The sequence below is a fragment of the Dermacentor variabilis genome, chromosome 8 (assembly GCF_050947875.1).
Source record: "Dermacentor variabilis isolate Ectoservices chromosome 8, ASM5094787v1, whole genome shotgun sequence".
Lineage (NCBI taxonomy): Eukaryota > Metazoa > Arthropoda > Arachnida > Ixodida > Ixodidae > Dermacentor > Dermacentor variabilis.
In genome coordinates, this window is record NC_134575.1 from 62,262,266 (window position 1) to 62,285,784 (window position 23,519).

General features: G+C 44.1%; 1 long non-coding RNA gene across 1 annotated transcript; it reads left to right on the forward strand.

Moving 5' to 3' along the window:
* The first annotated feature begins 6,567 nt into the window (after positions 1–6,567).
* LOC142591052 (uncharacterized) lies at positions 6,568–23,205 on the forward strand. Its single transcript, XR_012830320.1, has 4 exons — positions 6,568–6,690; positions 8,514–8,628; positions 15,742–15,847; positions 23,026–23,205. It is a non-coding gene; the product is annotated as an uncharacterized LOC142591052 (long non-coding RNA).
* The last annotated feature ends 314 nt before the right edge of the window (positions 23,206–23,519 follow it).

A 23,519-nucleotide genomic window follows, 5' to 3' on the forward strand; every position in this document is an offset into this window, starting at 1 on the left:
GCATAAGTCAGAGCATATATATCAGAGCATATATATATAATGAAAGGCATGAATTGCGTACTGTAGATTTCTTTAATTTCTTTTTAGATTTACATTGAATTTTGTTCGGAGTCGTCTCAGGAAGTGAACCGCAAGCGCTGCGCAAGAAACAAGAGTGTCACTCGATGCTCGTGCCCCTCAGAAATGTGAAGTTACAAAAGTATGGATAATGTAGCCACAACTGGTGTTCCAACCGTGCTCCTCTTCTTATTGTCAGAATTTGCAGAAATAAAGCGAGACTATAAATTACGAGCTTGTGAAGTCCGCACCGAAAATGACGCAGTAAGTTTTCAGCCGCCATAAAATGTTTAGTGAGAAGGAAGAGGCAAATAAAAAGAAACCTGAAATGATGTGGGTAATAGAACTCTGGTAAGGGAACTTCCAACAGGGGGGGAGGGGTGCTCTCCCCACCCCGCGAAACTCCCCCTTTACTCCCCCCCCCCTAGTCGGTGCCTATGCATGCTTTGTAGTTTCTTCGCACGAAACTGCTCTCATGGTTTCCCGCAAGTCAGTGAATCTCGTCTGCGTAGTTTCCCACAGTGTACGGCGTTTGCATTGTAAGGTCCGCATGTCCGGTGCTTTTGGATCGTTGTAGCCACCGAAACAACAAATTCGGTGATTGTCTTTGTTGAGTCTTGCTTCCCGCTTTGCTAGGTCTTGCTTCCCGCCATGTATAAAAAATGCACCTTTTTTTCCTTTGTAATGTTGGTGTCGGCGTGGCGAATAAGACGCGCCACTTCGTTCGCACAGTTGGCAATGCTCTCATTTGTAAGCTTCACAAGGGTTTCTAGCAGAGTTTCGGGCCTTTCCTTACGCAAGACGCACCTGAAAGTGCCCAGAAAGGCACTACGAAATAGCTCCCGCGGTGTTAATTTCGACGCTCGATTCCTCCACCAAGTCTTGGCGGTGTCTCGCAAGGAAAAAACAGACATGCCATAGCTTGTTACCGAGTTCAAGTTGTTGAACGCAGTGACTCATTGATGTCTCTAGCCAGGGCTGCGGGTCTTCATGAGATGATCTACGGAACATTGGTGGCTACCTTGGTTACCGTACCACTATCAATGCAGCGGAGGCTGTGCCTGTCATTAGGATCATTGGAAATGTTCACTCCTTCATGACCTTCCTGTTTACGGATAGAACTATGCGTGCGCCGGCGGCAGTCGTTGCACACGGCGGCTAGCTCACTGGTTCGCGATGGCATGGACGTTTTCTTTACCACGTCTTGGACTTGTATCGGCTGTTCGGTAGAGCAGAAAGACGCACCTACATCAAATGTCACAATGTACTGACAGTGAAGAACAAACTACGAGAAACTCGGGATTACAAACTGCCTCCTTGTTGGGAGAACTTGTTCTTGGAAGATCAAATGACTCTTAGTGCACTATGATAACGGTCGATGATCACCACAGTCGATAATCGCCGAAACCTGATCAGCGGGTCAACCGCATCGCCTTTTGATGCATGGCTTATTGAAGTTTCGAGCATTATCGCTTGTGCTCACGTGCATTGCGGAATGTACAAGACTATTGGCGTCGCACTTGCCCTCTAATTACACAAGTTTCGACTACAGCATACAGAAGAGGTGGAATCTGCGACAATGATATAGAATATTTTGATACATACAAGCGCGCGATGCACTTAACGTAAACTTTTAACCTTTGGTACGGGGTGAAATGTAGTCACCGGAGAACGATAAACAAGTACGCGTGTCAATACTGTCGTTAATGAGGCGTGTTTATGCACGACACCAATTGTAATCTGGTGCACCCTGCTTGCTGGCTTGTCCCCGGCTTTAGGAATCGTACAAAATTTTCTTGCTCAGTTACACTTGTCTTAACTCTGGTGGTGTCATTCTGCTCAGCAGTAAATTTTGGCGAAGAACTTGAGCGTTCTTATTCACTCTGGTGCGCGATGGTGTGCGACAGAGTGTTGCGCATAACGAATACGTTCTAAGACATTTGCAGTGCGCAGGTACGATTGGCACTTCTGAAATTCAGAAATTAGTGTAATACGAGCCATAATTTCATTCGACAATTAGTATAGCTTGGTGTGCTCACTGAGAATCACTAAATGCCACATACCATATTAGGTGTACACTGCACCTAGCGTTGATATATATTGTTTTAAGCAGCATTTTCTCTACTTTTCTCAGTACCGGTCAGTCCATACATTTGATAATGTATGATCACAGTGAAGTTACAGTTAACTAGAGAGCGAGTGGCCGGGAAGCCATGGTTAAAATCCAACCATAGGACACGAAATTTATTGAAATGGCGGTAATTGGGGGCGACAAGGAAAATTGCCCGATACGAGGCAAACCGTATTTTGCATTACGAAAGTAACTTTTATAATTTATTCAGTCACATGCAGAAGGGTTTGGCCGAGTACACAGGGTGCGTAGTATGATTCAGGTTCAGGTTCAGATTTACTGGTTCCAAAGAAGTATTTACAAAGTCACAAATATACAGATGAGGGTCCCAAAGTTAAAGAGCTGTAGTGGGACCCTCGGTTAATAATAACAACATTGATGGTAGTAGCATTAGACAGCAAATTTGCGTTATTATGAAATAGCATGGACAGTATAAATACATTACTAAACATTTCATTTCAAATCACGCAAACACGAGAAAGCACAGCATAAAGGAAAGCAGAAAAAAAGAATGGATGAAACACAAGAAGTGACAGGTCTGTCAGAATCACAGATACACCGACAGGATCGCCGTTTACTCTTTTCTTCGCTCACTGTAGGTGGGTGCCTTCATTTATTGTGCGTATAAAGTGCGTATATACTCAAGTGTCGATTCACTTATTCTTGATACTTTTTCGACAGAGTGGGCGTCAATGAGCATGCCAGATGGGGTAGATGTGTGTAGACAACGTGCGCGGAACTTACTATGATAGGACGCAATGCTACTCCCTTTGTCATTGATTAACGAGCGGTACTCACTCTTGCCAATATTCCCGGGTTAAAGTGCCTTCTTTGCTTGTTCGCGATACAACGCTAGCAAATGAGTGAAATGTTTATTTCATGGGGAAAGTCGTGTATTGCGACTTTCACAAAGTGATCTGCGAAAAGGGTCACTAGAGTCGGGAACGCCCTCATTAAGGACAAGAAGAGAGCGAGTGCTCTCCACTTGGTGGCAACCGCTCGGTACGTGCGATACAATTCTACGTATTTTATAACCGCCCCTTGCCCAACATAGGGAAATGCACTGACGCGCACACACGCACATACAAACACCACAGCCAAGTCTCTTACCGAGGAGAAGGACGGAGGAATGCACATGCTACGCTTACCATCCCGCTCGCTGAAAGGAGACAGCATTGCGGAACCTACGCAGACATCAGGGCGTCGTGCGGGCTCTGCGTGAAGAGGCCGGAATGCGCGCACAAAGGCTAATGTCTTTTCGCCATCGCTCGTCTTTTAGAGGGTACTGGCGACTGAAAGTCGTGGTTGGCAACTTGGCTAGTTTCTAGCTATTTCGGCTCTGGTAATTTGTGGTGTACACATCGCACTCCCTATGCCGGCTCCCTCGAAGCAACAGTAAAAAAGGCCAGATCTCCAAGGCTATATTGTTGTATTTTGCAAGCGTCCAAAGCAAATCCAAGAGCTGAAAACATGTTATATTAGACTCCACGTGGCCAGTGGGCCTCTTCGAGTTGCCCCGGCCGGTCCAGGACTGCCAGAGACGCTACACACGGAACGCCCATTGGCGGAAATCCCTGCCTCGGGAAGTTCGGTACTGTCATAGATTAATAATTGAATAGGCGTACAGCAACTGTCTTTGAGTAACAGTAATAAACTAATAATAAAGGCTCGGCTTTTGCTTGCTGCTTTGGACGGAAGCAATAAGTGGTGTGTTCTAATCCTAACCCCATCGATGGTTACCTCGATGGCGAATCTCGAAGACCGTGCTTCTTGAGCTAGAAGCGACTGCGACCAAGAATTTGCTATGACAGCAGTGTTGTAAACATTACAGGTGTTAGTGTATCTGCGACTTTGTTAATGGCGCTTGTGATTGCATGACAGGGAGAGCAGATCGTGTGGGACGCCACAAAGTTTGCATGGGAAGGTTTATAGAGAAGTCTCCGTAGTTCAAGGAGGGCATGCAACTAGTTTACTGGGCTGAAAGTGGTGGCACCACTTTGGGTGTCAGAAAACACGCAAGTGTGCAGCGGAACTAATCAAATAATATGAGCTAGTCATTATAATAAATTGTGATGCATTTCGATGCAGGCGAAATGCGAAAACGCCCGCTCACTTAGATTTAGGTGCATGTTAGAAAATCCCAGGTGCTCCATACTTCCGGAGCCCTCCACTACAGCGTGCCTCATAAAGCCTGCTTGACCTATACCCCAGGTCCAAGCGGTATTGCACTATTTTTCATCAGCGGCCCACGTATGGGGAAAATTCTCAATCTACACTCTCCCTGCCTTTCCGTCTTCCCTTCTCTCTCTCTCTCTCTCAATCTACACGACTCCTGCCCACGGGCACATTTTCATGAGAACCTAGTCAAATACAGCTTCGCTGTAAAAAAACATCTCTTCTTACCCTTGTGCCAGGAACTTCTTTGGGTCACAGGTGTGAGAATGGTAGCTCAAGGGCGCATTACACGTCCCCCGGCCTATAGGGGTATGTGCCATTGAGCATGCACCCTTTCTTCACTATCGTGAGGATAGGCCCACATTTTGATTTGTTTTTGCCAACATCAAGGACGCATTTTTTTCTGGTCCTCCATAGGTATCTTGACTGTAAAAAGACAATACGATAATTACGACACTTCCTAGTGAAAAATTTGAGCACAGCTGGATGTGTGTTTTTATTTCGCGATATACGTAAGCAAAGAAATTGAGATGAAAGTCACCTCCCCTGCGACTGGCAGTGGGCAAGTGGCGTTAGCACCTGCGCAGAGAGAGGGGCAGTATGGAACGCTGTCACGATGGCCGGCATTGGGGCCCGTTATGTAAGAAGACGACGGCGGGTGCACGAGGCGTGCCACAGGCGCTTCCACGTGGTTAACTCGAAGGACGCCAACTCTCAAACCAGCAACGGGTGCCTATGAGCTGGGCTCTAAAACGCCTAGATAGAAATCAAGATGGAAAATCTTAATGATAACGCAATGGAGAGAGTCTTGCTATTGAGGCCCGAGCTGGCTGCCTGAAGACAAATACATGCCGGAGCACAAACGCACGACAGGTTTAGGCGTGCCTGCGTCGCTAAAAAAAAGCCCAGAACGACTTAGCACATCGTAACATAATGCCATGATAATTCTATGAGACGCGTAGCGAGTGTTCACCTTCCGACGGAATGGGGATTGAAAGAATATTGTAGAAATAACAGGCCCGCAGTCGAGATAAGTCAGAGACGGCATGATTATTGCAGAAAATTAAAGCACGGAACAGATCGATAAAACCGTAGCGCTTTGAAGCTCAGCTAGTGGTAGGGTATAATGAAAGAGGTTTTAAATACGAAAGTTTAGACGAGATCACTTGGGCAAAAGCCAGAGATAGCAATAGATGTAAATAAAAACCTCATTCAATCAAACAGATTAGGGAGCTATTTCTCATTTGTCCACACCCCGTATCAAAACCAATCATCATCATCATCACCATCGTCGTCGTCGTCGTCGTCGTCGTCGTCGTCGAAAGTGTGGCTTGCTTTGCGCACCCCCCGCGCACGGTGGGAAGGAGTGTGCTTTCAGTGAGGCACCTTAGTGTTCGGAGGGAGTAGAGCTGCGCTGAAAAAGCTAGTCTGAGTGCCCAGTCATGCCTGCTACCATCTTGAGAGCCCGCGTAGGCGAAAGCAGCGCGCTGGCCTCACTAATCTCAACTATGTTGGCGGGTGGTCGGCCCCGTGGAAGCAGTATCGGAACAGAGTAGCCCAACACAGATGCGTGGATGCCGAGACCTCTGATGAACGAAATGAACGTCTCTAACTTTGCAGAATTGCCAAGAAGACTCGATGTGCATCATGGTAATTGCGCAATAAATACGATGAGATTAGGATGGATGGATGAAAAACTTTATTATACGATAAGATTAGAAAATGAAATATATTCCTGAACAAAAAAAAGAGAAAATGAGACACAATAGAGACATACAAAGACAATTTATCATTGAATAATATAAACAGCAATGTACATCGACTTTCTCTTCTTTAGCACCGATACTTGTTTGACCCTTTAGTATTTTTCCTACTTGAAATAATATGTGTGTTCTTTCGCTGGAGAGTTTTTTCTCTGGGTACTACGAAGAAGTAGTATTGTCTACGTAGACTGAAAAAAAGCTATGCGCAAATCTGGACATTAGAAAAGGCTGTAAAACCTGTAGAAGAGCATAATAGATTGACAATCTGTAATATATGCCGACTAAGGCCAAAGGCCCACACTTTCTGCTGACGAATATATAATAAATATCGCGTTTGCGAAAAATGGCAGAGCACTGGAGACACTCTTTTCTTTCACGAAATGTCGTTTACGAACAGTGACCTTAATTTCTTGAATAACTAGATCCTTCTTCACAGTCTTTATACCAAGATAGACGGAACTAGTTTTATGTGACCAATATTGACGTCATTGGCATCAAGGCGATATAAGTATTTGCGGGTAGATGTGGCTACTACTGAACGGGCACATCTATCCCAGCACGAATGTGAGTGTGCGTGCTCATTGCACTCATGGTTTTAATGATTTTCTGCGCAGCAAGAAGTGTGCATAGGGGATGCTTCAAAAGTTTGCGTTTTCTGCATATAGAGCTGTTAAACGAAGAATCGCGGAAGGAAATTGTTGTGTATACCTATATGGAGCTAATCTTGTTAACTGATACAGCTTCAATTGCGATATTACAGACAGCAGGTCCTTGAGAAGATTGTGGTGCACATTTCTGTATAAGAAATCAATGCTGTAACTCGTGGTTGACAGCTGATGCATAAGAAACACCCCTTTATTGGAAAGCTCCATGATTTCGAAGAGCAGGCTGTTTTACACCACCAGTTGTTATCGATTATTCTTATGTCGAACCAAAATAATCCACCTATACGAACATTGAATGTGCACGGGCCTTACCTTGCACAGCGTTGAAAGTTATTTCAGTATTATTGCGCTGTGCTACAGTCGTTGACTGCGCCAAATTGACTAGCGCACGTTCCAAACTTCTACTGTTTCTTCAGGCGAAGGACCTTACGGGAAATCAACAGTCATTGATATCATTCTAATATTGATATTTTGGGGAATATAGCTTTTATGAAGGTGAATTGATTCCAAATGCTACATATCGCGTAGTTATGGCGTCACAAACTTTTTCACCCGTTTCTGTATCATTCCCAAGGTTACCACAAAAAACGTGAGTTCTTAATCCCACAATACAAAAAAATCTTCCTTAGGGCAGGAAAATGATTGTTCGTTTTGCGTGCATGCAACAGTTCACATTGCGATACCGTAATTTACATTGTATTGTACAGTATTAAGAGGATAAAAAATGAAAAATACACACCAAACCTATTTGAATATTACTAAGTATGTCCTCAAAATAATCATGACACATATATAAGAAGGCTGCGTACGTGAAGGTCTCATTCAAACATACGGGAAGCAAAAACTGCCTAATTCATAATGTACTAAGCCACTAAAGAGTATTTCTTGAATATAAACGAACTGTTGACAATGCATCTTTCATCTACGGCGTAATTTTTTTGCAAACACCGCCGGAAATTGGAAATTTTCCACAAATGTAAGTTGAGGCTCGCTGTGCTGCAACTCAACAGTAAAGATGCTACCAGAGCTCGTTAAATTTTATACATTGGAACAAGTTTTATATCTTGTACAACATTTATCTTAGGCACCGCTTCGGAAGTCGCCAACAATGTGTAAGGGACATGTCGAAAAAAACTATAAGAATTTGACCAATTTCGAATTTGATGCACGCTAATAGCATTATTGTCCCACTTGAATGATCTTACCGAGCGCCGATAATATGTGTTCGTCTGTTCTTTTTCGTGAACTCTAATGCTATCATTAGTAAAGCAAGCACGAGCAAACAGGTGCTTATTGGACGTGCAGTACTTGATAGATATATAACATTGTTGGCGAAGGATCTATACGTCTATGAGTCAACATATTACTTTGCTTCGTATGTGCATGGTGAACAAAAGCAGTGCACGCAACAAAACAAGAACAGATGAGCAGGCGACACCACAGTTCTGTGGTCACTACATGCATCCACGCGTGGGCCTGTATGCATGTTTTGATTTTGTCACGTATGCACTAACAAGCCAATGCGCCTACTTTACAAAGTGCGCTAAATTTCACGTTCTTTGAATTGGTTGTCACATAGGTAATCTAAAAATTTTTAGCAAATCCTAATGCTCATGTTTACAACTTGAACGTAAGAATATTTTTTGGCGCTATTGGGGCACTACCTATGGTTAAGTGCTCCTTTAAAAACGCTTTCTGTAAAATTTTTCCTTTGCCTTTCAGACCCTGCAGAATTTTAATATATAGAGGATGGCGGCAAAGTTGTGTGTGGTTCTTTTATTGTTAGCGCCCATTTTTTGGAGTTCGTCTATTGCCGAAAACAGCAATAACAATAGGCGTAAGTTAAAATTTATTTATTTTTTACAGTCACGTGGATCGAGCTAGCATGTATTCGGAAGTGTAGCATTTGTTTTTCTATAAGTTGAATGAGCAATAAATCTTTACGTGTATCATTTATTTACTTTCCTTGTAGACAAAAGGAGGGAGTGCAGATATGAACTTAAAATTCGGAACTTTTCCTATAGAGAAAAAAAAAGCTTCATTGAAAGTTAGGAGTGTCGGAGTATATTGCTGGTGGAATTTTTCTCTGGTCTACTACTGCCTTGCCCATGTGTGACTTTCATTCGCTACATCAATTATTTGCTTTTGCATGGACCACAGTAGCGTGTTACCAACGTTTAAAAATATGCCCTAATAGCATTTCTGCCCACTTTTATTTTAGAGCCTATTAGAGAAATATTGATGAAAATAAAATCTTTGGAAATAGTACGGATTCGGTAGAATTTTATTGATATAGTTCCAGGTTTCCTTTCATCACTGTATTTTGTGAGAAATTTTCCAAAATCGCAATAATTGGCGCAATTTTACATAGGTAATATGGATAGGAAAAAGAAAAAAAAGATTGTGTAAAACTGCCTCAAAATGAAAGCACAATGTTCACAAAACGCAAAAACGCTGAGTTTGAAAAACTGCACCATACGGTCGCTTTTTCACAAATGTTTATTTCGCACCTTGTTTTCCACAGAATGGTGAAATTAAAATGGCCCTCCCGGGCGGAAAAAAATGTGCTTCCGCTCAAAATATTCGGTAAAAGTATTGTGCAAGTGATGCTTACGCACGTTTAATTATTTTTAAATTTTTTGAGAGAAATGAATTTCGGTTGAGCGTGGGCCACCATTGCGACAGTTTGCGTGAATAAACATGCCGTAGGAAACAACGCATCATAAAAAAATGCAATAACAAATTATGACGAAGTCGTCTAATTTCCAAGCATTCCGTCATTCCCGGGCCTCCTTTCCTGATCTTTCCAAGTAGCAATACACGGGCGACTGCACATTCTCGACACAACTTGGCCTCAGTCGACCCGACGTTACACGACGTATACGGAGGTGGCGACAACACACCCTCCCAGACAGACACTTGCAAAATGACTTCTACGCGCACTCAGGACTAATTCGTGGGTGCAAAGTCTGTTTCCAGTCATTCAGAAGTCGAAATGTTCGACCTACAAGTTCTTGGATTTTGAGCTTCTCGGCGATATCTTTTGGGCGTTCCGCCGGCACAAGCAACCATCTCTCGTGTTCACATACCTGGGAGTCATTCGTCGCGTTTTCGACTAGTGTGAGTACCGAGAGAAGATAAATATTATTGAGAGGGCCACTAAAAGGGTCACAAGCTTGACACCGTAAGCATCTGTCAATGTGAAACAAACGAAAGTTACAATACGCCATAACGGCCGAAATGTTTTTCGCCAACTGCGTCACAAGGCCCGCTGTGCTGGGCGTTGTGACATGCCACAGTGCCAGCAAAGTGCCTAAATATGTTACAATGATGTTGCGGCCCATATGAAGCGGCAGAAACATGCGTCAGCAACATTCAGTATGCAGGCCAAACTAACAGCGCCACAACGTCCACGTTGTTGTTTTATCTAACTGCGTTACAACGGCTGGTGCATTCAGCGTGCACTGAGCCTAAGCTACTTGAAATATGGTGCCGACTGCAACGCTAAAATTCCTCACCTGCTGTGGTCCAACAGCACAGCAGTGGTACGTAGAAGTGCAACCAGAACGCGAAAGTAGACCGACAGCTCACGAAACAAACCAAAGCCCGAACAGGCGAATGCTCACATGCGCATCCTGCATCGCTCACATCGGTGGCGTCTGGCACAATGTGCGATCGTCTGGCGTGTCTGGTATGGCAATAGCTTTCGCTAAGAAACGGAAGAAAATAAGTCCTAAACTATAACCTAATCATTATACAAAGGTTTTTAGTTTCAGTGGAAAAGAATAAAAAGAAAGATTGTCTGTTAACTTAATTTCTCATTATTTCTTTCCGATGCTCGCGTCATGCAAGGGCTGATGTGAACACACGACGCAACGTGTTTCCTGACGCCAGTTTTTGCCTGGACTCCGCTCTTGTTGATTTTCTTTATGCATAGCTTGATTCTCCGCCCCAAAGAAACCTGAAGGTCCTACTAACAAAAGCAAACATTGCCGATTCGCTATAATAGACGCGAGGCGCACGAGACCCCACCATTACGATACCACCTAAAAGCTGACCTGAAAGTGCCGACACCACCAAAAGCACGCTGACGGAGGCTGCATAGCCTACTTAGCGCTTGCGTCACCCGAAGTTGTCCGAATCTTGTTAGTTCTTCGTGGTCGTCGGCGGAAGAATATCTTGGCACCCAAAATCGCATGTGATCGAACCGAAACAACCAACTGTCTGCACTCCAAGGGCCCTTATTCAACCGCTAGAAGAAGACGCCTGCTTCTGGAGTGCGCGGAGACGACCACACCAAAGCTTGTGGAAACCTAATTCTTCACTGCCTCAATAGTTGAATTCTATATTCAAGAGTGGTACGCGATAATGTAATGGCAGCGGTTTCTGTAGTCGTTAAAGGTGAAGCGGGAAAATTAGCAGACAGCCCAGCATATCTCATATCACCCAAGGTTACAAGGCCCTTGGCACTTTATTAAAATGGATAGGGTAGATAAAAAAGAAGACATTCGTCATTATTTGTGCTGAAATAATGAAATGAGGCAAGCATCTGCGCTGCCATACCACCCTAGATATCGGGTTATCCCTGCAGCTAGTAGTAGAGATTTTATTACTCCCTAGAGCCTTGGGAAATAGTATTGGGCACAATATACCATATTCACACAATCAGTCAGGTGATAGAGGAATGTGCTGAATATAACGAACCCTTATGTATAGCTTGCACTCATTACGAGAAAGCGTTTGATTCAGTCGAAAACTCAGCAGTCATGGAGGCATTACGGAATCAGGGTGTCGACGAGCCGTATGTAAAAATACTGGAAGATATCTATAGCGGCTGCACAGCCACCGTAGTCCTCCATAAAGAGAGCAACAAACTCCCAATAAATAAAGGCGTCAGACCGGGAGACACGATCTCTCCAATGCTATTCACAGCGTGTTTACAGGAGGTATTCAGTGACCTGGATTGGGAAGAATTGGGGATGAAAGTTAATGGAGAATACCTTAGTCTCTTGCGATTCGCTGATGATATTACCTTACTTGGTAACTCAGGGGACCAATTGCAATGCATGCTCACTGACCTGGAGAGGCAAAGCAGAAGGGTGGGTCTGAAAATTAATCTGCAGAAAACTAAAGTAATGTTTAACAGTGTCGGAAGAGAACAGCAGTTTACGATACGCAGCGAGCCACTGGAAGTACTAAGGGAATACATCTACTTATGGTAGGTAGTGACCGTGGATCCGGATCATGAGACTGAAAAAATCAGAAGAATAAAAATGGGCTGGGGTGCTTGTGGCAGGCATTCTCAGATCATGAACAGCAGGTTGCCATTATCCCTCAAAAGGAAAGTGTATAACAGCTGTGTGTTACCAGTACTCACATATGGGGCAGAAACGTGGAGGCTTACGAAAAGGGTTCTACTTAAATTGAGGACGACGCAATGAGCTACGGAAAGAAGAATGATGGGTGTAACGTTAAGGCATAAGAAAAGAGCAGATTGGGTGAGCGAACAAACGCGAGTTAATGACATCTTAGTTGAAATCAAGAAAAAAACATATGGGCATGGGCATGGTATGTAATGAGGGGGGAAGATAACCGATGGTGATTAAGGGCTATAAACTGGATTGCAAGGTAAGGAAAGCGTAGAAGGGGGCGGGAGAAAGTTAGGTGGGCGGATGAGATTAAAAAGTTGGCCGGGACAACGTGGCCACAATTAGTAGATGACCTGCAGGCCTACTGGAGGCCTTTGCCCTGCAGTAGGCGTAACCATGCTGAGATAATGATGAGAGTCTTGGGCGGTGGGTGGATCACTTATTCCAGAGCTTCACTTGTCTCTGCAGCACGCTGTCCTTGATGGAACATAGCTCCCTGGCGCTTTAGATAATCGCTAGCAAAACAAACTTCACGATGCCTGTTACTTGGCATATGCGTCTTAAGTGGCGAAACGGAATACAGAGGACGTAGTTTGCACGTCCACGTTATGTGGGCCAGAGTTGGCCGATCCCCGCACTGTGTCCAGGTATCCCGATAGACCGCAGGCTGTATTTTACTAAGTGTTTGCAGGTGTGGATATGTGTTTGTCTGTATGCGGTGCCAGTCCGTAGCCTGTTCCCCCTTAACTTGTGACTGTGGGTGGCTGAATTTTCTCTCTCGTTTGTTTGGTTTTACAGGATATCGTGCGGGTGAATCGGGGGTTCCTACAAAGGCGGTACCGGTGCTCGGAAACTTAGTTTTTGAGCATTTCGCTCTGCTCTTGCATTTCCTTCGATTCCAGAATGTTCCGGGCACCACAATGCCACGTGGTGCCACTCTTGAGTGGTGCCTAGCATTCCCCTGATGTTGTGTGGATAGGTAACCGCCATGTACGAATGGCATGCTGTCTGGGAGTGCAGTATGACCCTTGCACATTGTTCTTTTCGCTATGCATTTATAAGAGCAAGCGCTGTGGCTGCGGCCTCCACTGTGTATGCCAGAGGGGTCGTAATATAATCCGTAATTGCTGCGTACTTACTCAGTGAGGACCACTATTGAGAATTCGTCGATTGGCACTCCCCACGCGTCCGCATAATATATGTTTGGATTTTTTCCACCTTTCTTTTCTGAAGCTTTTGGTCACGCGTTTTTTCTGTTTTGGTGGTGGTTTGGGCTAATGTTCTTTGGCAACGATAAAACGAATTTACTCTTGTGGTAAATTGGACCATGTGTTGTGGGAGTGTGAAGCCATCGGCTCCTCCTTCAGCGAGGATAGGTGGGCTGCGCTCTTGGGCAGCCCCGAACTCAACGACCAAACCCTGGCCGTCCAGAGTGCCCGCGATCGGGCCGTCAAGCTCGGCTTGGCGGTCCCTCCGTGGGACTAGCCGGGTGGCGCGGGATCTCCCCTGCGTCTTCTCTGGACCAAAATAAAGTTACTTCATTCATTCATTCATTCACTCTTGTGGTTGTCTTGGTAGCCAAATTTTTTCTTTCCGTTGCGCTGCAATATCAGGGGTTATCCAACCCTTTGCAGCAGGGTCCTCCCTTGTTCTATCGAATTCAGACGTTGTCTTTGTGCCACGAACACCGTCATGCCGTGTTTTTTGTGTTAGTGGCAAATACCAAGAGTCTCCAGTTTGTCGGTTCTCGTATATTTTGGTAACCCTATGGCAGGCTTATACGCTGCCCTGATGATGGCGTTCATTTTGGTTGTTTCGGCCTTATTTAGTTTTTGATACTTGGGAAATGTAATCCTAATTGTGCGTCTGCAATGGCTGCAGTTTTGTTTTGGTAACAAAATATTATTACTTACAAAAAGCACTAAGCACTACTTCATGAACGACGCTTCATTATTACGCACAAGAATTATGAGAATGTTTTTCGACAGATTGTATAATATATTCAGAGTACATGGCGAAATTTGCACTGAAAAATTTCAATTCAAGGACAAACGGTGCGCATCATTATTGCAGATGCCCTACATTATTTTGGTGTTTCCTAAGTGGGGATTCTAATCTAGATTTATACATCCAATACAACTGGCGTGATGGCTGTGCTGGAGAGCCTCCTAGTTTCATGAGCGTGGGTTGGCCTGTAGGTGCTCTCATTTTCCTAATAGTCAGTGCAAGGTGCTCATAATTGTGTTCACTAAAGCAAGAAAGTGCTTGAAAGTGGGCCGCGTTTAATGTCTCGCGTTGTGTAGTTCCTGCATGCTGTCACCCTTCCACGGGTTTTGCACAATACACAAGCGAATCATTTTTGAGGCAGAAGTCGCCGTTAAGGAATTCGTGATTAGCCTTAAGCACTAAAATGCGCATGTAGCCCAGCTCGGAAAACGAGTAGTGCTTAATGTGTTCTATAAAATATTGAGTTGCCTTTTAAACAGGTAAGTATTCCGAGTTCAGTGGTAACGTGGTTGTCTCAGGCCAAAGCACTACTTGGCCACTTCTTTCACACACATTACATATTAATGACATGAGCTCTTCAGCCTTTTATATTATGAAAGCGCTTGTAGGGAAAGAAAGGGTGCAAGCATTTTGAATGATTACTTTCAGGAAAACGTGAATATCTCGTAGTAAGTTGAGCCATTGTTTGCCCTTTGAGTCATTTTGTTCCTTTGTGTAATCAGCTGAAACACTGGCTTTGGGACATACTGTGGTAGTGGCAAGAGTTAGTATGCTGTTTGTGCGCACGAAATGCTAGAGGCTGCGTTCGCTAACGAATGCGCATGTCTCGCAATGTGGTAAACGACGGTAGCAGCGAACATAACTTTTTGCCATAAAAAATGTGGCCTGTAGCGCACAAGAATCACGGCTGCGGGTCTTGATGGCAACATTTGACCAACACCACTTACGACTTATAAGGCCTAACAAAATTCCACATGAAACTATTTGGGAGTTGTTTACGATTAATATATCATCCTTAACTTTGCCAAGGTTACACAGGTTGCTCGTTGTGCCAGAAACAACAGCTTCACCACAGCCACCGCGATTGCCGGATACGTATGGCTTATGTAGCGTTTATGAAAAGGAAATCTCATAAAATCCATTGGTGATGGGACAAGAAAACATGACAGGTGACTCAGCAAAATGTTCCCAAGCCAGTGGTGCGCTTTTCCACATGTACGTCGAATGACTGAGGTATCAAAGGCCACCTTAACAGTGCGACACCAGGTGCGCGCTCTTAGTGGAGGAACAGGCGCAAGAGGATCAAGGCGACTAAGCTGCTCATAATAACTTAGGACGCGTAAATTAATCTCATTGTTTGCTGTGCAAGTTTATGTTAATGCTGTTGCAAGCTGCACTCGAGTTGAGCTCTATATTACTGGAAGATACACATGCGTTCATATATTTGACTCAAGAAATCAATGGGACGTAAAATTAGAAATTTATTTTGTTAAAAGATGCATGCTAGGGCGCACATGTACTGTGATATTAAAATCAAAGTTGAAATGGTGTTTTTTCATTTTGTTTCCCTCTAGGTTCATGTTACTATAACGGGACAGAGTGGAAACACAATGATTACAACGCATCGTCTGATCCATGCGCGTTCCTTTGGTGTCAAAATGGCACCATGGAGATAACACAGTAAGAATTTCAAGCCCGCTGTTTCCTTAGCGAATTGAGAAATTTTGCACTTCATGTAAATATTCTGAGGGTCTCATGACGGTTTGAAACTCATTTCGCTACAAAAAAAAATTCGGCAATGGCACTTAAGACTTAAGACTGAAGTGCGAGAAGGTGAAAACTCAGTATTGGTTTGATGATGTCGTTTTTCTTTCCACGCGTTTCTTGTCCACGCAATCTCTCGTCTGAGTTAGAGGAGCGCCTCGGTACGGCGCAACCGAAACGCGCTAAGCTTGACAACGTGCTCGTTTGCCCAAGCGGAGTTCAGAACTTGAACAAGCGCCCAGCACTTCTTAATTACACAGCTATAGTTTTTTTTTCAGCGAGGCTACAGCTTCCAGTTGGTCGGGAGTTTTCGCGACGTCGTCGTCAAGAAAAAGATATTCCGACCATTACGATATGCCCCTTAGTGCAAAATTTGAGCTCATGTCTATACGCGTTCTCATTTCGCGATATATTGAGGCAAACAACTTTAGAGAAATGTAGAAGAGTCGTCAATCGTCGAAAATCTGATCTGCGGCTCAAGCGCGTCGACTTTTGTACATGACTCTTTTAGGTTCCAGTTTAATCGCTGGTGCTGCTTGGCTTCCAGAGAGTACTACACAATCCGCCTTACGCATACAAGCAGATTACAAAACATGCGCAAACCATCACAGTTGAAACAAGCGCGATTGAGACCAATCCCAGGATATGAAAAATGCGCAAGCAAGAGTTGACGCGAGTAGACGATAGTACGAAACGAGCGGGCCGGCTGAGGCAGGATACCAGTGCCGGGCAGTATTGAAGATATATGCATCTTAGATGTTATCTTAGCATTTGGGTGTCTTGTATCTGTAACATGATACATCTGGCAAGACGCGTATCAGTATCTGCCCTTCCGATACATGAAAGACTGTATCGTGTATCTTAGATACACGATATGGCTATCACAACGTCACCGTGCGAAACTGAGTGTTGGCTGAACTTCAATTCTCAAACTGATACTTCTACTACTAAGCCACCGAAATAAAACTAAATCCGAAGCATTCTTTTATCTTTGCGCCAGAGCCCTCTAACGATGGCAGGCAATGACGTCTGCGGGTACCTATTGGTAGAGCAGAGTTACACGGCCGAGCCATACAGCTTTATGTGCTCTCTGTATACATGATGCGGCAAAAATATGTCTCTATCAGTGTTGTTGCTGCTGTGCACCTGTTCGGTGATGCGGTATTGCGTAAGCGGTAATACGTTTACGGACACAGTAAACCCAACTCCGGTACCTGCGCCATAGCGCGGATGTTTCTTATTGACGTTCTTGTAATTAGATAGCGATCTACTAGCTGATGGGCAAGCAGAGCAGCGCCTCTCATCAATTACAAAAGCAACAAGGAAAAACCGCTGCCAGAACAGCGTATAAAGACCTTTCACGTTAAGCAGCTAAAGCAACCGAGATATTCTATTTCTATTCTATTTCTATTCTATTTCTCAATATTCTATTTGAGCAAGAAAGACAAACATTTTGAGATGCGAAGACAAACTTAATTAGATGAAACAGAGTTGGTCGGATTTAATAAATTTCCAAGCTAACATTCTTGTTCAAATGCATTTGATGCTAAATTATACAGATCTTTAACAAATTTGTGAATGTATCGAAGTATCTTAAGGATAGTAATGTAAAATATCGTACAGGATTCAATGGCTACTGCAGTATCTTGTATGTGCATCTCAAATACGTCTTGCCCAAGTATCTTGTATTGTATTTTCATACAATTCCAAAGTATATTTCCCCAGTCCTGCCAGATACGAGTACGCATGAAGCCCTCGGGCAGGTTCGCATGAAAATAGTTTCCCGCGCGTACGTCAATGAAGGCTCCGCTCTCATTGGTTTGCGCCGTTCGCGGCTCGCGTCTTCAATCTGTCCCTCCACGTTCGCTCGACCACGCCGTCGTCATCGCCTACGCCGCCCACGCTCGCCACATGATTGGGTCCATTCCGAGCCGCGCTCTTAAGAGCGTTCAGAAATTGAAGCGAAAACTACAGGCATTATTTGGTATCACGCATACAACATACAGAACCACATTTGTTTAAATAAATAACAAGAAAAACAAGCTGCCAAATCACATGTTTGATGATCCTGTGCTTCTGCTAACAGTGCGAGGCACGTAGCCCTTCCCAAATACGTTTTGCTGTAAAGATTACTTTTGGCTAAGCTGTCGTGGCGGCGGCCACTTGCGACGTGCGCAGCGACGTCAATAGCCTTTCTATATGTAGGGACCAGCCTAGGAACTGATTTCATTGTTGTTGCAGCACCGCGATAGATAGGCAACGCATAGTTATGACTCCCGAGGAGCAACATAAGTACGAGCAGCGGCAAAGCGAAAATAAAGGCCAATACGACCAGCTGCGACGCGCTGCCACTGGTCGTATTCGTACTTCCGTGGAATTACAGAACATGGGACGTCCGCGCGTCCATGTTCTCCTCCGGCTGAATAACGCACCGGAGAAGGAATTTTGCAATAAGGCACTACATGGAAGAAGTATTGAAGTTATTAACTGGGAAGGCTTAGGAGTGAGGATGGACGGTGAATATCTCAGCAACCTTCGCTTTGCCGATGACATTGTTCTATTCAGCAAAAATACACACGAGTTACAACAAATGACTGAGGACTTTAACAGCGATAGTATAAGAGTGGGGTTGAAGATTAATATGCAGAAGTCAAAGATGACGATGAAAAGCCGTGCAAAGAAACAAAAGTTCAGGATCGCCAGTCAGCCTCTAGAGTCTGTCAAGGAGTACGTTTACCTAGGTCAATTAATCACAGCGAACCCTGATCATGAGAAGGAAATTCATAGAATAAAAATGGGTTGGATCGCATGCGGGAAACATTGTCAGCTTCAGACTGGAAGCTTGCCATTATCATTGTAAAAGACGGTGTAGAATCAGTGCATTTTACCAGTAATGACATATGGGGCAAACACTTGGTGACTGACAAAGAAGCTTGAGGTCAAGTTAAGGACCACGCAAAGAGCAATTGAACGAAGATGGCTAGGCAAGCGTTAAGAGACAGAAGGACAATGGTTTGGATCAGAGAACAAAAGGGCAAAAGCGATATTCTAATTGAAATCAAAGGAAAAGAATGGAGCTGGGCAGGTCATGTAGTGAGCCGGATAGATAACCGTTGGACCATAAGAGTTGCAGAATGGATACCACGAGAAGAGAAACGCAGTCGAATACGGTAGAAGACTAGGTGGAGCGATGAAATTAGGAAATTCTCGGGCGCTAGTTGGAATCGGTTGGCGCAAGACAGAGGTAATTGGAGATCGCAGGGAGAGGACTTTGTCCTGCAGTGGATATAAAACAGGCTGATCATGATGATGATCTTATGACTACATTTGTAGTGGAATGTAGAGCCGTAGTAACGGCGCTTTCCAGCAGCTTCGGTGGACATCTAGTTTCTCAGGGCCGAGATCACGAGTAAATTTTTTATTTGATATGCTATTTTATGCACTCATGACGTGGCGGAACCTTCCCCCATTGGCTGCGCTGTCACGTGTGCAATGACGCAAGCACTAGGCCCGCCTTTAGTCAACGATCGCTGTGGAGGCGGCGTGGCGTCGGGCAAACGTGCTAGTCGCGAACCCCTGAGTGCCGCGTTTGAATCCCACCCAGACTAATATTTACCAAATTTTCTTTTCAAGGCAATTAATGCGCGTTGTTTCCAGGAAGCTCCCTGAGAAATTTGACGTCAAGCCGAGGATGTTGTGACGTGTATTACTCTTTGCGCTGTGGGCCATTTTTGGTAGCATCTTTCGCTCACGCCGACTACAACTACGCATATTTGTGTAATGGAAGATATAATTATTTCGCATTAATAAGCTCTAGGGCTGAATGTACTAAAAATAAGATCTGGTCATGTGGCCTGCCATAGTGTTTGACTCCATGCTTAGTTTTACAAGCTTGGGATCCTTAACATGCGCGTAAGTCGAAGCACGGAAATTTATTACTCTTCGTGCCCATGGCAATGCAGCTACCGTGGCCACGATTCAACCTGGAACCTTGAGCTAAGAAGCACAATGTCATAGCCACTAATTTCCTTACAATCATTTCTGTGCATCATTTTTTAAAACAGCGCAGTTGGTGTGGTCCAGAAAATAGCAAACAGCGTGTCTACAAAATTCGTGAAAATTAGCGTACTGCATTCTTACGTTAAAAGACCATGCCCAGCCAGTTACATATTTTGCAAATTAACGTAAACATGTAACAGAAATTTAAAAGGCACTTAGTTATCCCTACGTGGCATAGTGATCACGGCGCGATGCTTAGACATTATGCCACAACGTAACGTCGTGCGCTCGAATCCCACCAAAGATCCTAGTTTTCAGGGCAATAACTCTATCTTACGTAAATGTTCCTTAATTAAGATCAAATGTTGTGGGTTCTAGAGCGTTACCTAACTCTATGTTAATTACGTTCCCCTAATTAACTTCGCTCTAATAATTACGAAAGGCCATGGGATTTACTCCCAACAAAGGTCGTGCACTTGAGAGCCTTAATTACCCGCCGTGGTTGCTCAGTGGCTATGGTGTTGGGCTGCTGAGCACGAGGTCGCGGGATCGAATCCCGGCCACGGCGGCCGCATTTCGATGGGGGCGAAATGCGAAAACACCCGTGTGCTTAGATTTAGGTGCACGTTAAAGAACCCCAGGTGATCAAAATTTCCGGAGTCCTCCACTACGGCGTGCCTCATAATCAGAAAGTGGTTTTGGCACGTAAACGCCCCCCCCCCCAAAAAAAAGAGCCTTAATTAGCTCTACCCTAATAAATTATATCTTAATTACCGATTTTTTAATCAAACGTACCTTAATTACCTTCGCCTTAAAACGAAAGGTCGTGGGTTTCATTGCCACCAAAGTACGAGGAATCATAGACTTTCTGTACTATTGCGTGGTCACAGCACCAACGCCAGATTTACCGCCTCATTAGCCAATTAATGCGTTCGCATTAAAACTGCAAAACAATATATTGTGTCAATAATAACTTTTGTTTTCAATCATATTTCGGAGAAAATTCGCTAGCTCACGCTGCGCGATTTTCCCCTGTAGTACTAGATATTGATCATCAATAATAAAGAAAAATTGGGCCATATGTATCAAGGAAGAAGCCGTAGCCGGGTACGTCAAACGTCTTGTGCGTACTTCAGAGGGTGCATTGGCACTAAGTTACAGAAATAACGCTACCAAACACACAAGTTACATGTACTCACGCATTAGAAAGCTTACATGCCTTACCTGACTAGCTGCAGCTAGCTGAGGGTTTACGAACTTAACTAGCGTAGTCACTCCCAATTCGTAGTGGGCTCGGTTCTTTTAGGGAAGCTTTTTGGCTCGATGATAAAAAAATAACCACTTACTGGTGGCACCGGACAATGCACAGTGGGACATGAGTGCACCGTACTCTTAAATGACTGGGACTACCGTGCTAGCCTCAACTTCCTGCGCTTGCACTACCAATGGAGATGAACACGTTCCTCCTTGTTCAGAGGGGTTCGCTGTGCTTCTCTCTTGCAGCCCGAGTATCTCAACGATGGAGTATCGAGTATCGAACGACCCTGCGTCTCGAACGCGGGGCGCCATGAGCAAGCAAGCGTGAAATTTCTAAAACATTTCGCACAGTTACCGGCTGTGCAAGTAGTACCATTCGCGATGCGCACCAGTTTAGTTTGAAATAATGTGGCTACAACGGCATAGAGTGCTCTCAAACGCGCCTATTCCTGCTCGGAAAAGCAAACGCACAGCAGAGCAGTGCCTCTCTGAATGGCAAGCGACAGACTAAATTCGGCTTTTATTACGTCATGTGTGATACGACAATCTGTGCACTCAAAGTGTGCATGATTGAACCATGCTTTCTTTGCTCTACCCAAATAAACCGAGGTGACGTGCTTGTTTAGTACCATTGTAAGAATACACGCGATAGTAGTATCATAAGATGCCAACATACAAAAGACACCAAAGGCAACATAGGGGAAATTGCTTGTGCTACTTCAGATAAAGAAAGGATAACCTAATTGAAATGAAGGTGGATGGAAAACAACTGGCCACAGGTGGGATACGAACCCGCTTCTTCGCATTACGCGCGCGATGCTCTTACCAACTGAACAACCGCGGCGCCGCTTTCCCATCCACTTTCTGGGGTATCCATGTTTTACTAGTAGGACTAACCCTGGAAATGTTAGCCAGCGCCACCACTCCAAAACCTAGAAGTGGATGTGGAACGTTCTTTCTGCGACAGAAACAAATGCCCCTCCTGAGGTCGAGCTTTTTTTCTGTTTAGCACTGATACAACCGAAGCTTGAATAATGTTCTAGTGTCTTGGATCGTTATAGTAAACTTAGCATTACTCGCTTAGAAAGGATTCAACGAAAAGCTGTCAGGTTCATCTATTCTTAATTTAGGTGCGCTGATCCACCTTCTGAACTCATGAATGCTAACATCGAACGACTTGCATCAAGATGCGAAAAATGTCATTGGAACTTTTGGACCTTACTTCTTAACGGTAAAACGACATTTGATCAAACACAGTTTCTTTCCCCATTGTCTACAAAACCTACGTGACATTACCAAACACAGGTCCAAACCCATTACTTTGAAAGAACTAATGTTCACACGTTTCAGTCGGATACGTTCTGTATCCGTCTGGAATACCCTAACAGAATCTTATAAAGCAATGTATGAATATGTGATTATGTTATTTTGTGTTCTTTCTTAATATGCTAACAATATTTTTGGTGTACACACGTTTTGTAAGTTGTATTGCCCGTCAGCTTGAGCCAGGCTTGTCTGCAGTATGTAATAAGTGAAAGAATAAAAAAATAAATAAATAGAGAACTATGATGTAATACATTCGATATTGAACAAAGGTGATATGAAGTATTATTCAACATGAATTTTCTAGGAACACTTTGGAGTTTTTTCTCTGCCGTCATAGGTGCCCTTCAATCTTGAAATGTAAAGCTTTAAAATATATGAAGTACTCAGACAGCGTAAGCTTTTTTCGAATAAGGGCTGCGCCATTCACCTGTTGATTACAAGAATTTAAATTGTATCAAATTTACGAGCAGGTTTTCGGCGACATCTCTTTTTTGTCTTCTAATGATGTGCAGGTGCGACAAAAAGCTGCCCCGGCCTAGCGGCTACGGAAGCTGCATGTTGGTTTCAATTGGTGGAAAGTTTCCTAGGTGTTGTAGAGCTACGCAGGTATGCTAGCGACCACAAGGAGTGCTGCGTTTTCTTTCAAGAAAATGCATCATGTGTGAATAAATTTTCTGCAGTGGTAAAACGTTTCCGTGTATGTGTCTTGCTCTCTTTTAAACTCGTCATACATGTGCAACTGCTTTTTCCACAATGTGAAGACAACAAGTCGCGGTACATAATAAAGCATCCCTTAGCTGTGCCTTCTTTAAACCTTTTCGCGTCATCAATCAAATATACGCCGTGACGAACATTGCGGCCTACTTGTGGCTTTTAAGGGCTGGAACCAATGTTACGTGCATTATTTAGAATTGCAACCACGTACGTACGCTATCTGTACTGAGACTCGAAATCTTCGAGGCAACGCACGCATATCCAAGTAGTGTCATTTGGCAGCCATGCTTTA